This window comes from Arvicanthis niloticus, chromosome 8, assembly GCF_011762505.2.
Source record: "Arvicanthis niloticus isolate mArvNil1 chromosome 8, mArvNil1.pat.X, whole genome shotgun sequence".
Lineage (NCBI taxonomy): Eukaryota > Metazoa > Chordata > Mammalia > Rodentia > Muridae > Arvicanthis > Arvicanthis niloticus.
The window spans coordinates 28,616,955-28,632,654 of NC_047665.1; the positions used below are offsets into that span (position 1 = coordinate 28,616,955).

The window sequence follows — 15,700 nt, forward strand, 5'->3', positions numbered from 1 at the left end:
TGTTTCGCAGGTGCACACATGGGTAAGCATGCCTCTCCCCAACACACACCCAACCCATACTCACACACACTTCTCTGAACAGAAACTGAGCCTGGTAATGTGTTCTATTTGGTGGTGGGGCAGGCATGAAGGTTCACTGAAGCTTGCAGATTCTAGCAAGATCCAAGCAACTGTTCCCGCTGTTAAGACAGAAATCGATGGGTCCCCTTCACTGCTCCCATCAAAGGAAGACTTGGTTTACTTGGGGAGGCTGAGGCCAGGCACCTGAAGATTCCCTGCTCAGTGACTCCTCAGAAGCTGCTCCAGGCTAACAGCATCTCTCCGTGTAAATCTTTGTGCTTGGCTGGGTTGGTGAAGGTCACTGACCAGGGTCTGTAGCATCCGACATCACCGTGTTTTCAGTGATCTGAGAAAGCAGTCTGTTAGAGGCAGCAGGGACTGCCCGTTTCACCAACATGGAAACTAGGAAATTAAAATCTAGCAGTTACGACTTTTGCAAGCATAACCAGAGATGGACTTCAAACGATGATGTGCCTGCTCCAGTGAGGAGCCATGGAGGAGTTCTCAAGGATGTAGAAGGTACCAAACCACAGGGAAGGTTCTGACTCCCCAGCCTCCTGACAACACATCTGACTGAGTGGTCTCAAAACTTACATAATTCCCCCATGACTCCCTTTCCATTTGTAAATGAGCATACTAATGTATTATGGGGAATAAATGTTTAACTCCTGGGTGAGTCTGCTATTGAGTTTAATTCACTATGACAGAAACAGTCCTCCCAATGCTCAAGTATTTTCCCCACACAGACAGGGCCTGCACCACCACTCATATCCACATACTTACAATGTCTCCCTTTCTAAATGCTCTGTAGTCCTTTGTCCCACACCTTCACACACATGAGGAAGTGATGTTTATTCCCCTGAGAAATCTGGTGGGCCAGCTGCCAGACCACTATGGAAGCCATGCTTTACACCCTCCGAGATGGGAGATTAAGGCATGGGCAGCTGCCACCCTCCCCTGAGCTGTTCCTTTTAGACACCATGCCCTCCCAAAGCTCCATGTCCTCAAAGCGCAGGCACCTCCCATCCTAGGACTGACCACAGCACCCTTCCCCGGGCAGCCACTCCTCTCATCCCCTCTAGGGTTACCCTTTTCTTCCCTCTTGTCTACAGTCTCCAGAAGTCTTTTTCTCTGCAGTTCTCTGTTGCTTTAATAGGTAATGAACCCACCTTTTAAAAGCAACTTAAGGGAATAAGGGTTTCTTTTGACTTACAGTCCAAGGGAACCCAGGCCATTGAGGTGGAAACATGTAGCAGCTGGTCACATCTCGCCCATGTAGAAGCAGAGAGATGAATCCTAGCACCCAGCTCGCTTTCTCCCCTCACTTAGTCAGGGATCCCAGCCCATGGAATAGCTTGGCCACAATTAGGGCAGGCTTCCCCACAGTTGGCTTGATCTTGAATTAGAAAATCTCTCATAGACATAGCATGCCCAGTGGTTTGCCTGCCTCGAGATTCTAGATCCTGCCAAGTTGTTGGTCAATATTAGCTATGAAATAGCATGAAGATTTCACAAAGGAGTAGTCAGCCAATCTCTTTTTCTATTTGAGTGAACAAGTTCATACTCATAAAGTTCTTCCAAGACTCCCAGGCTACATGGAACTTTAAACATGTCTACACACCATCCCCAGAAGCTTCTCTCTGCTGTTCCCACTGGTACAGGCAGAATTGGCTCCCACCCTTTGGTATTTTGTTTTGTCTTTTTTTTTTTCTTTTTGTGTGTGTATGTGTTTCATATACACATGTATATTACATATGCACGTGGAGGCTCTAGGCAGATGTCTGAACACTTTTTAAATCTTACTCACTGGATCAGGGTCTCTCAATCAAATCCAGAGCTCACTGATGCAATCATATGACTCCAGAGATCCTAGGGCTCCCTTTGTGTATACCCTCCCTTTGTGTAAACCCCAGGCAGGCCACTTTCCACCCAGCATTTGTGTGAGTTCTGGGATTCTGAATTCCAGTCCTCATGCTTATGGAGCCAGCTGTGTAACCACTGGGCCTTCCCACTAGACTGACTGTCTCTGGTCTTCTTGAGATATGGAACAACCCAATCACTGACTGTCTCTGGTCTTCTTGAGATACAGAACAACCCAATCAGTGCCAGCAATTGGATTGGTGCTGAACATAGAAAGTAAACAGTAGCGATCAGAGGACTGCAGGCAGACAGTGTGCTTCTTAGCATCATTTTGCTATGGGATGATGGTAGAATTCTGCTCCTAAAATTCCTTTCCATGTAGATATAGATTTCATTTTTAAGGTAATAAAAGAGAAAAATAAAAACAGAATCTTGTCTAAGAAAGAAAGAAAAAAGAAAGGAAGAAAGAAAGAAGAGAGAGAGAGAGAGAGAGAGAGAGAGAGAGAGAGAGAGAGAACCAGGCATACTCCCACAGAAGTTGCTACAAACAGTGTGCCCCGTCTTGGGGTCTCTTACCTGTCACAGGTGTTAAACAGGCTCCATTGGTGTCCCTGAAGGATACCCCAACAATTCAGTGAAGATGATCGTGTGTAAATCCTACTGTGCTGGGCCTAAAAGGGAAGACTTCTCTTTAAACAAACAAACAAAAACAAATTAACAAACGAGAAATCAGAGAATAGAGAAAAACAAAACACAAATAAAACTCAAACCTTAGTCCTGAACAGGCAAGACTTGAGAAGTTTTGTTTCTCCCACTAGCTATTTTCATATTTTCAGTGAGAACATGCCTCTACGCGATGTTAAGATTTAGGGATTGACCCTTAACCATAACATCCCATATATATATATATATATATATATATATATATATATATATATATATTCTATATGATCTTTATCTCTCTCTCCTTCTTCCTGTCCCTTCTCCTCCACCCCTTCCTCCTCTGAAGAAAAGAAAATGGGCCACAGTAGAAGGACAATAAATGCTCAAATCATTCATTATGAGTTACAAAAGAGCAGCAAAAAATCCCTACACACAGTAGCACCTGCTCACTGGTGCTGGGGGCCAGGCACAGCCCACTGACGCTGGGGGCCAGGCACAGCCCACTGACGCTGGGGGCCAGGCACAGCCCACTGGTGCTGGGGGCCAGGCACAGCCCACTGGTGCTGGGGGCCAGGCACAATCCACTGATGCTGGGTGCCAGGCACAGTCCACTGATGCTGGGGACCAGGTATAGCCTTTTCATCTGTCTCACAAAGGTCTCAAACAGGATCTCTGTTTGAGACTCTGTGACTCCTTAGTGTCCAGCATCAGATTTGATCTGCAGCAAGTACTTGATAAGCAATGGATGGATGACTTTACCACTATGAGGGAGATGTGGCCACAGATTCTTCACTTAATAGCAGCTCATTGAATGGCACTTCCTTTCAATTATCTTCATGAGGATCTTGTAAAAGTAGATAGTAGTTCAACTTCTCAAAACATAAACTCATATCAATTTTCATGACCCTAGGAGCTAAATTTTGAAGTTTCATTAAGAAAAAAATCTTGAGTCCATCCTGGCTTGGGAATCCAGGACTCTTGGCCTAAACTTGAAGCAGTTGTCAACTATTTCCCTTCTGATTGTACAGATGTGGGACTTAGACATAATCTTTATCAAATATGACAAAGCATCTGGCGGCATTCTACCAAGTAAGACCCATTTCCCCTTCCTTCCTTCCTTTCTTTCTTTCCTTCTTTCTTTCTTTTCTTCTTTCTTTCTTTCTTTCTTTCTTTCTTTCTTTCTTTCAGAAAAATAAAAAATTAAAACTGTAATTGTTTTGGGGGATTGGAGGACACAGCCACTGGCAATCACCTTTCCCAATGATTCTTGTGTCTAGGGAAAGATGCTAGGTGAGGAAAAATAAATTTTTCATTGGCTGAAGCCATTGCTGTTCCTTTTTTGTTGTCAATTTCATTTGCTGCTTCACACAGTTTTGCATATAGACTGTGCATAACAACCATCCTTTCTCCATCACTCTCCCCACCCCCTCCCCACAAATCTTTCCACCCATTCATGACTATACAGTGTGCTTTGTGACCCACTGAGATTAGCCAGGGCGTCTGTGTGACAATGGGTTTGGAACTATCAGCTTGAGCCTGGGAGGCTCAGCAGTTCATATGCAACTAAAGACAGTGGTTCTCCTCTCCCAGAAACTATCAATAGCCAATAGTTGTCCCATGCACCTTTCTCCCTGCCTCGCCTTATTGTTGATCTCTTATGGGTCCAGTATAGGTAACGACAGTTGTTCTAAGCTAATGATTGCCATTGTTGTATTAATCTAGAGAATGGCATGTTCTAACCCTCCACACTACCTTACGGCTCTTACATACTTCCTACCCCTTCTTCTAAAATAGCCCTTGTGCCTCAGATGAGAAAAGTATACTCTTGATCAAGAGGACAGGCTCAAAAGAGGAAGTATGCTGGGGCAAGAACTGCACTTGGTTTTTAATCGCAGGTGGTAACTATATATTTTCCCCCATTGGCTGTGGTCTGATCTCACAATCTGCTGAAACTGGCTAGTTTTATAAGAGTCGGGGCAAAGGAAATGAAAGAAAGTGGAAGGCATGGGCCACTTAATTCACCCATGTTTTGAGAAAGCATCAGGTCTTTGTATAAACAAAGGTTATACTGGGTGGATGAATTAAAACATTGCAAGATAAGGAAGAGTAAAAGATTTGAACTCCTAGTCATGAATACAACTTTTACAGTTTTTGATAGATGAGATTAATATTTAATGTTTCTTATACACAACTTGAAAAATGGCTATGCAATTCAGTAGCATTGATGCACCACATCTCTGTCGTGTTCCAAAAGTCTCATCACTGAAACAATAATACATGTCCCATATCAAGCATTTTCATTCCGACATCCCTAAAAACCACAGTGGGATCATTCAGGCCAACAGAGGTCTGCAAAAAATAGCTCCCATTAGTTTAGAATGATGGGTGCTTCTCAGAGCAGCAATTAATGCAATCAAAAATAGCCACTGTGCCTTCAATTTTAAACACTATACTTAGGGCAAATTACCAAGCAGAACTTCTTGACGACTATTTGTTTTTCTTCTGCTATCATGACGTTTTCAATAGCCCAGCCTGTTTCTAACAGGAAACGTGAGGCTGTCTGACCCAGTCTTGTCTACCATCCTCCCATCTTCGCTGGAACAGCCAACCACAGTGGCTATCCCAGCTTCTTCCTACATAGAATACTACCATTCATGAATCTCCCCTCTCTACCTTGTCTACAATTTCAAGTCTTTACCAAAGGCTCATTCTGTTGCTGAAATCCAGCCCCATCCTAAAGATACCAAGGACTTAGGCCTTCTAAATAGGAGTATACTACTTTCCCCCAGTCTCTTCATCCTATGGCAAATGGGCCTTCTCATATTACCTCTGTAAACCATGACTCTTTGCCACTTTAAGACATCAGCTCTGCTGTTCTGCAACCAAGTTCTCCCCATCCCACCTCTTTCCTGAATTCCAGATGGTCCCTGTAATGTCCCACAGGCTCCTCATCTGCAGTAGGTTCCCAGGATTTCTTCATCTGTCTGAGACATGCTTCTTTTCCAAGCCTCTCTTTCGACACTAGGTGGTCCTCCATCCTGATTTTCTATTCATTGTCATGGCAAGCTCCTGGTGAGCATTTCAATCCAAGCACTGACACTCCATTATGAAAGACCCCACCTACCAACTGGCACTCTGCTCTCCAAGTGTGAGGACACCACTTCTCCCCTCTCATTTCAACAATGCATGTTGTTCGAATGCTTTGAAATTGATGTTGTCTCTCTCAATTTACTTCAGACATAGTAAGCTAGCTCACAGAAACTCTGAGAGTACATTATCCTCTGACATGTTATCATTATTGTTAAATGAATTACATTTTTTTTTTTTTTTTGTTTTTCTTTTTTTGGGGTTTTTTCGAGACAGGGTTTCTCTGTGTCCTGGCTGTCCTGGAACTCACTCTGTAGACCAGGCTGGCCTCGAACTCAGAAATCCGCCTGTCTCTGCCTCCCAAGTGCTGGGATTAAAGGCGTGCACCACCACCACCCGGTGTATGAATTACATTTCTATGTACTGAAAATCCCAGTGGAAAATGCCATAATTTTGTCTTCAATAATCTCAATAACTACTTTGCTAAGAATAACAAAGAAGAAAATGGTTCTGAATTATTTTTTAAGTTCTAATTACTGTGGTATTCTCATTAGAAATCATATAGGCCAGAAGAGAATGGAGCACAATTTCTAAATGATTAAAGCAGAGGGAACCTTTAAACCAAGCATGCTAGCATTCCTAAAAGTATCTTCAGGAATTAAAAAGAAATAAAGATATGCTTAGTGACTGAAAACCAAAATAATTTACCTCCAGTCAATCTCAACCCCCCCCCCCCCAAAGACATGCCAATCAGCATTCTATGGTCTAGAGGAAAATTGGAAACATCATAAATCAAAGAAAAGCAGTGAGTTGGTGCTGAAAAGTACTGTTTTGAAGAAACAAAGGCTACAAACTTCAAACATCTGTGAAATACATAATTTATGGATTCAAGAAGTTCAGCAAAAAACTAGCATGAAGAGCACTAAGCCCAGTTTTCGCAAAGCACTGAAAATTAAAGTCGAAGACAGTGTCATTGTGATGTAACGACACTGAAGACAGATGTGAAGAAGACAAAGAGATTTCTGGTAGGCAGAAATAGATAGCAAGTGAGACAGACAGACAGACAGACAGAGGATAGATAATAGAAAGACTGTCGCCTGGGCTCTATTTCTCTGCAAGACCCTAAAACTTTATCCTACGTTGTTAAAAATTGTATATAACCCCTAAATCCTCACCATTCTGAATAGTATTAAACTAATTTACACAGAATAATATTAGGCCAATTTACAGGAATTACTAGAAATGGGAATATGAATAAGTAGCTTAATCTCCCGCCAGAAGACCTTTAGTAACAAAGAGTCTCTGCCTGCGGGGTGCTGTCAGGGCTTCCCCCTCCCTCATCTCTCTCAGCTGCAGGCCAGTCCAGCCCATATGCCCTTGCATCTCTGCTCTTCAGTGGCCCTCAGCGGCATCTGGGAGCCCAAGGACAAAGACCACCAGCCTCCCGGTCCACTCAGGAGCCCTGCCCCTGTGGAACTTCCGGCTGAGACCTCTCCATGCCAGGGCAGTGACACTCCTCCCCCCCCCCCCCCCCCGCAGTGTCCACCCGGTGCCTCGTGGAGTGAACTCAGTCAAATTCCTGCACTTCTGCTCCCCGGAGCCACGGGATCCACAACTCTGCCCAACAGGACCCACGCCCACGCACAAGCTATCAGCCCCACAGTGAAGTGCTCAGATCATACAAAGTATATTTTAAGGTCTAAACATCCAACAAGGCTAAGAAACTTATTAATAAAGGATGAAATTTTTGTAGCAGTCCAAACATTTATACATCCAACCACATTGCATGGGCATATGTAAAAACAAAATGAATAGGAAGAAAGAAGTGGGAGAGGTGTGTGTGAACCTGTGAGGCAGGGCATTCAAGGTTATGTTGAGAAGATTATAATTAGCTTCAGGATACTTGTATGAAAATTAAACAATTCCAACAGATAAAGAGTTACCATGAAGGTGTTTGAAGTACACAGTGAGCTTTACTGAATGGATATTCTATTTTGTCTAAAAAAAGAAAATCCATTTTAAATTTTCAAATATTATTTAAATGTTCAAGTATTATTGTAGAAAATGTTCATAAATGATGCCGTAAAAGAGAATCTTAATAAATTTAGAGAAGCAAATGGATGAATAAATATCAGTTAAGCACACCACATTCTCTGACAAAATTAATATACAAAATGCCATGGTATAGCCTCTAAGTTAACTTACAAACTTGAAATTACTCATAGTTCTAAAAAAAAAAATGTCTTTAGAATTGAAGATGAATTAGAATAACTAGAAAAAAAGAATCCTTCATTTCAAAATCTATGGAATGTGTACAAAATCCAAGGAAGAAAACGGATATGTGAACACAGTTGAAAACATCTGAAAACAAAAAAGTAATGTTTCAGTTCGTTAAGAGCATGGATTCCAGAGCCATGCTACCTAGGTTCAAATCCCAGCTCCAGCACTTACCAACATGTGGTACCTGGTGCTGTGTCCAGCACAGCTTGGGGGACAGACCTGACTAGGGTGGCCAAGAAATGAAGAAAAGACAAACACAGACAGACACACAGGACAACTGGCACTGGATGGTCCTCTTGGTTGTCAACTTCGATACATCTAGAATTAACTAAAACCTAAGTGGCTAGGTCCGACTATGAGGGAATCTTCTCTTTAAAAGTATCTTTAATCTGGATCTTTTGAAGTGGGAAGATCCACCCTTAATCTGGGCCACACCCCCTTGTAGCTGCCTAAATAAAGGGCATGGAAGAAGGAAGCTTGTTCTTGTCTGTCAGTGCTTGTTCTCACTGGCAAGTCCATTTTCTCACTAACATGAGAGCCTGCTTCTTTTGGATTCTGGCATATACTAAAGACCAGCTGAATCTTCATGAACTGAACAACTACTCTGTGTCTGAAGACCAGCTGAGTCAACGAGACTCGTGTTCTGAACAACTACTGAATTCTTGGACTTCCCATTGGTAGACAGCCATTGTTGGAGTTGTTGAACCACAGCCTGAACCACTCTAATAAATCTGCTATATATTATATCTATGCATATATTATATATCAGATGATATATATGGTGCATGTTTATCTCAGAATTATATATAATATATAATTACATATATAATTATATGAGTTCTATTCCTATATCGAACCCTAACAATACAGAGATATAATAAATTCCTTTCTAAAACTTATCTTCTTGTCTGTGAAATTCATTCATTGCATTTGTGAGACAACTGACCTGAAGGCAATCACACTGGGGTAGCTTTGGTGTGCTTTAACTGTCTGGGACCCTATTCCCCCTGAGTTATTGCTCACCTGAGGTGACAGAGCCCCAGTCCCTCTCAAGTCCTTCTCCTGGCATGAGGCTCTCGTTAACCCATGTGTGGTCCAACAGGAAAGGCACACATATTTGTTGCCATACTCTTCCTGTGGAAAGCAATTCTTTGTCCCCCAAGGCTAAAATAGAAAGATTAGATGGAGTGATTGATGGAGGTACAACTGGCCATGCTGAGTTTGTTAAGCTCGGAGCTCTGACACTGCATCTTAGAGTCAAGCTAAGGGATTCTCTACTGCAGTTCTATCTATATTAAATTATATTCCTATGGGCCGCTTTAGAGCTTAACCTTTACCTAAGCTGTCAAGGATAAGCCACAGGATAGTGTATCGAATCTAGTGGTGACATAGAAATACACATACAGACAGCCTGGAACAGAAACAGACGCACATCACATTTGTAAGTGTGTGCGGTGGGGGGATGTGGGGACATATATGCTCATGTTCAGGACGTGCCAGGGAAATTCCCAAATGCTACAGCTAAAAACTCCTTCCTTGGAGATTTCCTCCCAAAGATGGCCAAATAAAGGGGTAACAAAACTTGCTTATAACTGAACAAGAATAGCTGGATTTCAGGAGTCTCTAGAATAGAATCCACACAGCTAGCTACACCTCAGAACTGGCTAGCTTGGATCCAATAGGAACACCTAAGATCCATTGACCACGCCCACACATCCTGACCTCATTGGCCAGAGTGGAAACAGAGGTAAGGAGACAGAAAGGATGGGCTCAGCCCAGACAATTGTCCAGAGACAGCAAGAAGCCTAGTGAGGAGGTGAGGTTGCCAGTGGCTGATCCTGGGACCAGAGAGATAATGTAAGACTACATATAAAGTAACTTAAGGTGAAATGTCCCCTACTTGGGCTGTGCTTCCGGTTTCAGCTTCTGTATAATACAAGCATGACTTTTTTTCCTCTTCAGAGGAAGACCTACAAAGGAAGTAGGAGAAGGGAAATCAGACAAATATCTGGAAAAAACCCACAAGTCGTAAAATTTAAAAATGGACTAAAATGCCTAGTAAATATTCTTCAGTGGGCTAGTAAGGGCTTGGGAGATACAAGTGATTGGCGTGCAAATCTAACAATCTAAATTTAATACCAAGAACCCATATATTGATAGAAGGGGGACATGATTCTCCAGAGTTGTCCTCTGACTACCACATGCCTGCCAGTGTACACAATTACACTTCTCTCTCTCTCTCTCTCTCTCTCTCTCTCTCTCTCTCTCTCTCTCTCACACACACACACACACACACACACAGGGAAAAGACAGGGGGAAGGGAGAGAGGGAGAGGGAGAGAGAGAGAGAGAGAGAGAGAGAGAGAGAGAGAGAGAGAGAGAGAAATCAGCTCACACCATGCTGCTGCCAAGGTTGTTCATTCTCCTGGGCTCAAGTGACCCTCCTGACTGCAGGGATTATAATTGCCTAGGTTACAATTTGGATCCAAATGTCTTCCCAAGGCTCAGGGTTTAATCTGTTTCCCAGGATGGTGCTATCAGAAGATACTGGTAACTATAAGGAGAGGAGCCAAAAGGGGGTCTCTAGATCACTGGTTATGTACATGTCTTTTCCCTTTCTTTGTAACTCATAGGTAGATGGTCTTGAGTTTCCACATGCTTTGGCCATGGTGGCTATCTTACTGTAGGCACTAAGAAATGGTACCAATTGACCATGAACCGAAACCTGAGAAACTGTGAGACAAAATGAACCTTTTTACTTTATAAGTTGATTATCTCAGGTATTGTGTAATAGTGAGAGAAAAATGGGCTGATGAGCCCATTTTTTAAAGACATAAAGATGTATATAGCAAGCAGAAACAGACAAAGGACCTCAGTTGGAAAAGGCCATTTTTCACCTGTCAGACTGGAGACAATGTTGAATGTTGGTGTCCATCACCAAAATTCATCCTGAGTGCATCTCTTGGCTCTGTGAAGAACTGCAGACAAGACCAGACCAGCATGGTCAATAGAAGCAGGACCTAGGGAGCAGATCACCTTGTATTGAACAGGAGATGCACCTAAAGTTGGGAGACGCTTCCCACCCATACCCACACTCACACCTACATCCTCCCCGGGCCACAAGAATATCAGCAATCATAAGGAAATCTACACCAGTACTCCACCACTGTTTGTGGATTCCCGAATGGAATCCCACTGACCCTGCAGTCCTACCCAGTCAGGAGTACAGAACTTCCTACAGTCAGATTTCTGTCTGGTTAATTCTGTCTCCAAGCCAAGCACAGTCTCTGCAGACCTCTCCAGAGCTGGCCTGCCTCTTCACCAGTTATATAGCAATTTGAACCCAGACTATCAGTGGCTAGTCCATTCTATGGCCCCAACAGCATCAACTAATGTCAGTCACAGTTAGCTTCATTCAGCCCTGTCCTGAGATCCATGTTTAAAAGGAACTTTGAGAGGTAAGCATGTGGAATTCCTAAATCCACTCCATGATGTTCAGCTCAAGGGTATTCAATGTATATGTAAAACAGGCATGCTCACCAAGACCTTGTTCACAAAAGTAATAGGCTAGAAACAAGCATATATTCACCACCAGGAAGTTGGAAACTGTTCTTGGTGCTCAAACGGTGTTACAGTGCACTTTGAAAGAAGAAAAGACAAAGGAATTATGTATGTGTTGACAGAGAATAACCAAGACACAGTTTGAGCAAAAAAAAAAAAAAAACAGTTTGAATAAAACATATAATAATATTAATGAGAGAGAGAGAGAGAGAGAGAGAGAGAGAGAGAGAGAGAGAGAGTAGGTTATGTGTCTCACAACAGCACATACTTGAAATCAGTGTATCTCAGGTCACTGGCAAGAAAACAGATGGTGAGGTATGACAGCCACCCTCATGCCACCTGGATTCTTCATAGTCTATTTCCTTTTCAGTGGGTCCTATTTTGTGGGGTTTTGTTCTGATGACAAGATTTCATTACGGAACCCAAGTTGGCCTTAAACTTACCTCATAGCCCAGGCTGGTCTAGAACTCATAATCTTTCTGCCTCCATCCTGAGGGCTGGAGTTGCAACCAGACACGAAGATGCTCAGCCCCAGCCTATCTCTTTATTTCAGCGACAACCAGTGTTCAGTGTCTCCAAGGCGAGGCCTCTCCCCCGAGGAGCCAAATCTGCTGTCCTCTTGCTCAAAGAACTTATCAGGACATTTTGAGCACAGGGGCCATTCTGAAAGGGGAATAGGTCGCAGGCCCTCTGATACTTTTGTCTGTTAAGACTAAGCAGCTCGACAGTCATGCTCTTTTACATGTCTCAGAAGTAGGTTCTGAGGCAATTCAAAAGAGTCTCACAGGGTCCTGAGGGGGTCAGAGACCTGGATGTCCAGTCCAGTGGCTCCTATCCTCTGTCCCTCTCCTGTCCTTCCCATGCCATTCCCTGGAATGGCTTCCCAGTTAGTCCTGCAAACAAGTCTGGTCTCAGGCGCGCTAGTTCTGCTCCACAGATGGAATCCACTGAGGTGATTCCCAGTGAAGTGCAGGCATGCGTAGCTCTTGATTTGCAGTTCCACCTGTGGAAGTTAATTCCACAGACAGCATGCCCAGCAGCAAAGAAATCCATCTGCTCATCTGCGCCAGTGAACCGTTTATTCTGTTTATTCTCTCACTTGTGTTTGTCTTTTTATTACATTCTATTCCTGGGCTCATGGTAAAAAAGGCAGATAACAACTCTAGCCTCCTTTTGTTTGGGAAAGGTAAGATTTTGACTAGGAAAGAAACATGTGAACAGATAAATATACGATAGTGTATATGTGTCCACGCTCTTGGCTATAGACACACAAAACCAAAGGAATTAAATAACTAAAAGGATTAAACAAATTATATTACCAAGTACTGGCATGAGGCCATTCAAAATAAGGACTTCTCCAAGGACTGACAGAAAAATGTGAAAAATTTATGTATCCTGTAAAGCAAGTTGCAGAACTTCGTGTCTACTTTTTAAATGATTCTACTTTTTAAAGAGTTATTTACCCCCCCCACACACACACACATGCATACACACACACCAGGACTGTATATCACATACTGTTTGCTGTGGTTTGGAAAGTATCCCCAAAGGCCCATGTGTTAAAATAAAAGTGTGGTCCCAAACCAGGCATGGTAGTGCACACCTTTAAGTCCAGCACTTGGGAGGCAGAGGCAGGTGGATCTCTGAGTTGGAGGCAAGCCTGGTCTATAGAATGAGTTCCAGGACAGCCAGGACTACACAGAGAAACCTTGTCTTGAAGAACAAAAACAAAAATAAAACTGTGGTCCCTAACAACGCACCACTTGGAGATACTAAAAACTTTTAAGATGTGAGGCCAAGTCACAGCAAGCTATCTCACTGTGGGCAGGCCATTAAAAGAGATATTGAGAATCTGGCCCCTTCTCCATACCCCTGGCACTTTTATTCCTTCCAGAAAATGAATAAATTTCCTTTGCCACAAGCTGCCACCAAGACCTAACACAACCCTCTCCTCCTTAAAGTCTGGTATTTTAAGTAGCTTATTACAGTAACAGAAAGCTAACACAGCATCAATGAGTTCTTTACCTGAACATATAATCCTGCAACTATCTGACCAGTATCTGATCTGCCTGGACAAGATTTGAGTTCATCGCAGACAAAAAATTAAAAGGGAAAGCATAGCAGTATTCAGCTCTGGCATGCAAAATAGGTGTATACTGATGGATAACTTGTAAGCTAGGTTATCGCTTTGAAAGAGAATCCTGTAGATGTGTTTAATCCCTTGTGCATTCTCTCCTGTCCTGTGCATCTTTCACTCAGTCCCTCTGATGGTCAGGACATGAGATTTGTAGTTGATTGGAAAGAGTGTTTGGGGACAGAGAGGACATAGGAGGGCAAGACAGAAGGAGGAAGGTAATGGGTTGGATAAGGAGGCCCATTCCCTAACACTTGAGTTCTACCCAGGGAAGAAGTCCGTTCATTGCAGGAAAGTAGCACTTGGAGCATGCTGGCTTTTGCATCTGCTCCTGAGCTAGAGCTCTGAAAAATGCCCAGTCACCAGTTCCACCACCAAACTTGTGGCTACTTCAACCAGTAGCAGAGTCAACCAAGGCAGAAACAACCCTGGCAATGTAAGGTAGACACTGAGAGGACGTTTACAGTTATAACTTGGCTGTAACTCAACAACAGAGGGTAGGTGACTAGGTAAGAGGCCTGGACAAGGCTATGAGAGTCTGCAGATAGTGGCTACAAGGAAAGCTCCACCCTGACAGAAGCAGCCTGGGCTCTTCATGGACCAAGGAGGAAGCCAGACCTTGAATGACAGCCCGTGGTTAAGAGGAAGAAGTGGAATCAAGGTGATAGCCAGAGATGGCCAGATCTTCATTAACTGACCCTCTTTGCTACTTATTGTTTAGAAAGAGGAAAAAGAAGACAATCAAAGTGTGTGTGTGTGTGTGTGTGTGTGTGTGCGTGCACACAGAGTAAGAACCCCAAATCCTTATTTATTTGAAGCAGGACTAACACATGGGTGTCGCAGACATTTGATATTTGCAAAAAAGGTTTGCAGATGAGAACAGGGAGAAAGAGCAGAATGAATGGGTTAGAAAATCATCAGAAAACATTTGGAGAGGTGGCTTCTCTTGGTAACCAAGCATCTCTGCCTGGGAGAGCCTTTTGATTTCTCTACTTTTTCTGAGTCACTTTAGTCAGTTTTTTGCCCCTGCGACACACCTAGTATCATTGTCTCAAACAGAGGACAGGCTCATTTGGCTCCCCACTTAGTAGGTTGTAGTCTGTGATTGATTGTCCCTGGTGCCTTTAGGTTTGTGGTAAAACAGCTGAGATCATGTGAGAGCAGAAAACCACTCACCTTGTGACTAGAAGGTGAAGGAAAGAGGGAGAGACCTGGGTCCTGCAGTCTCCTTGGAAGGCATGCCTCCAGTAACTATTAATCTCCCCCAAGGTTCTACCTCTCAAAGGTCCCACCATCTTCCAATAGTTTCACTCTGGGGATCAAGTCTTAGCACACAAATTTTTCAGGGGAAAATTGTATAGATACGCTGAATAGGAGCACCCTGTAATTAGTGAGTAATATTTAGTTTCCCTCTTTCCTCTAAAGGTTCTCTACCCAGTGACTCCAAACCTTCAGTTTCCTTATAATGTTTTGCTCCTGGGATCATACACTCTTTTTAATTGCCTTCTTTTAAACACATTTAGAATAAAAGACAGAAATCAATTAACAGACCACCCATATCCCCTGTCTGTCTACCTCACCCTTTCCTCAGCAGGCCTCAGGAGTGGATTGAATGTTTGAAAGTCTTCAATTCAAGACCCACTTGCTAGCCACAGCATGCTTTGCTAGGATCATGCACAGCAAAGGGAACAAGCTTCATTCATCCCTGCTTCCAGGACACTAAGGCAATCCTGATTTCCTCCAGAAGGGGCAATGGGAAGCCTATAGAAGAACAGAACATGGGAAGGAGGACAAGGCACACAGTTGGTTCTGTTTAAGTCTGGGGCATCAAAGAATGACACTAGGTCTCACTGTCACACAATGTGTTAATGTGAATTCTATTTTTATTTACCTATTTGATTAATTTTCACATTCCATTTACAGAGCCCATGCTACACCTTCCTTGTTTGGACATAACAATGAGACTCAAAGCAGTCAAATGACTTCTTCACATCACAAAGCTTGAGGACTGGAGAGAAGAGCTGTCCTGAAGACCTCAAGGTCTTTCCATACCTAA

General features: G+C 43.2%; 1 long non-coding RNA gene across 4 annotated transcripts in view; it reads right to left on the reverse strand.

Annotated features, from left to right (window-relative positions):
- LOC143443318 (uncharacterized) overlaps positions 1-12,412 on the reverse strand; it is a 13,728-nt gene extending 1,316 nt beyond the window's left edge. Inside the window, exons 1-6 of one of the 4 annotated variants that reach the window (XR_013112178.1) lie at positions 11,954-12,412; positions 10,847-10,969; positions 9,851-9,920; positions 2,497-2,591; positions 265-406; positions 65-179 (exon numbers count right to left, since the gene is read on the reverse strand). This is a non-coding gene — a long non-coding RNA (uncharacterized LOC143443318). Of the gene's footprint in view, positions 407-2,496; positions 2,592-9,850; positions 9,921-10,846; positions 10,970-11,953 lie in introns of all 4 variants that reach the window. The other 3 variants (XR_013112177.1, XR_013112176.1, XR_013112175.1) reach the window with 3 other exon arrangements.
- Between the last annotated feature and the right edge of the window lie 3,288 nt (positions 12,413-15,700).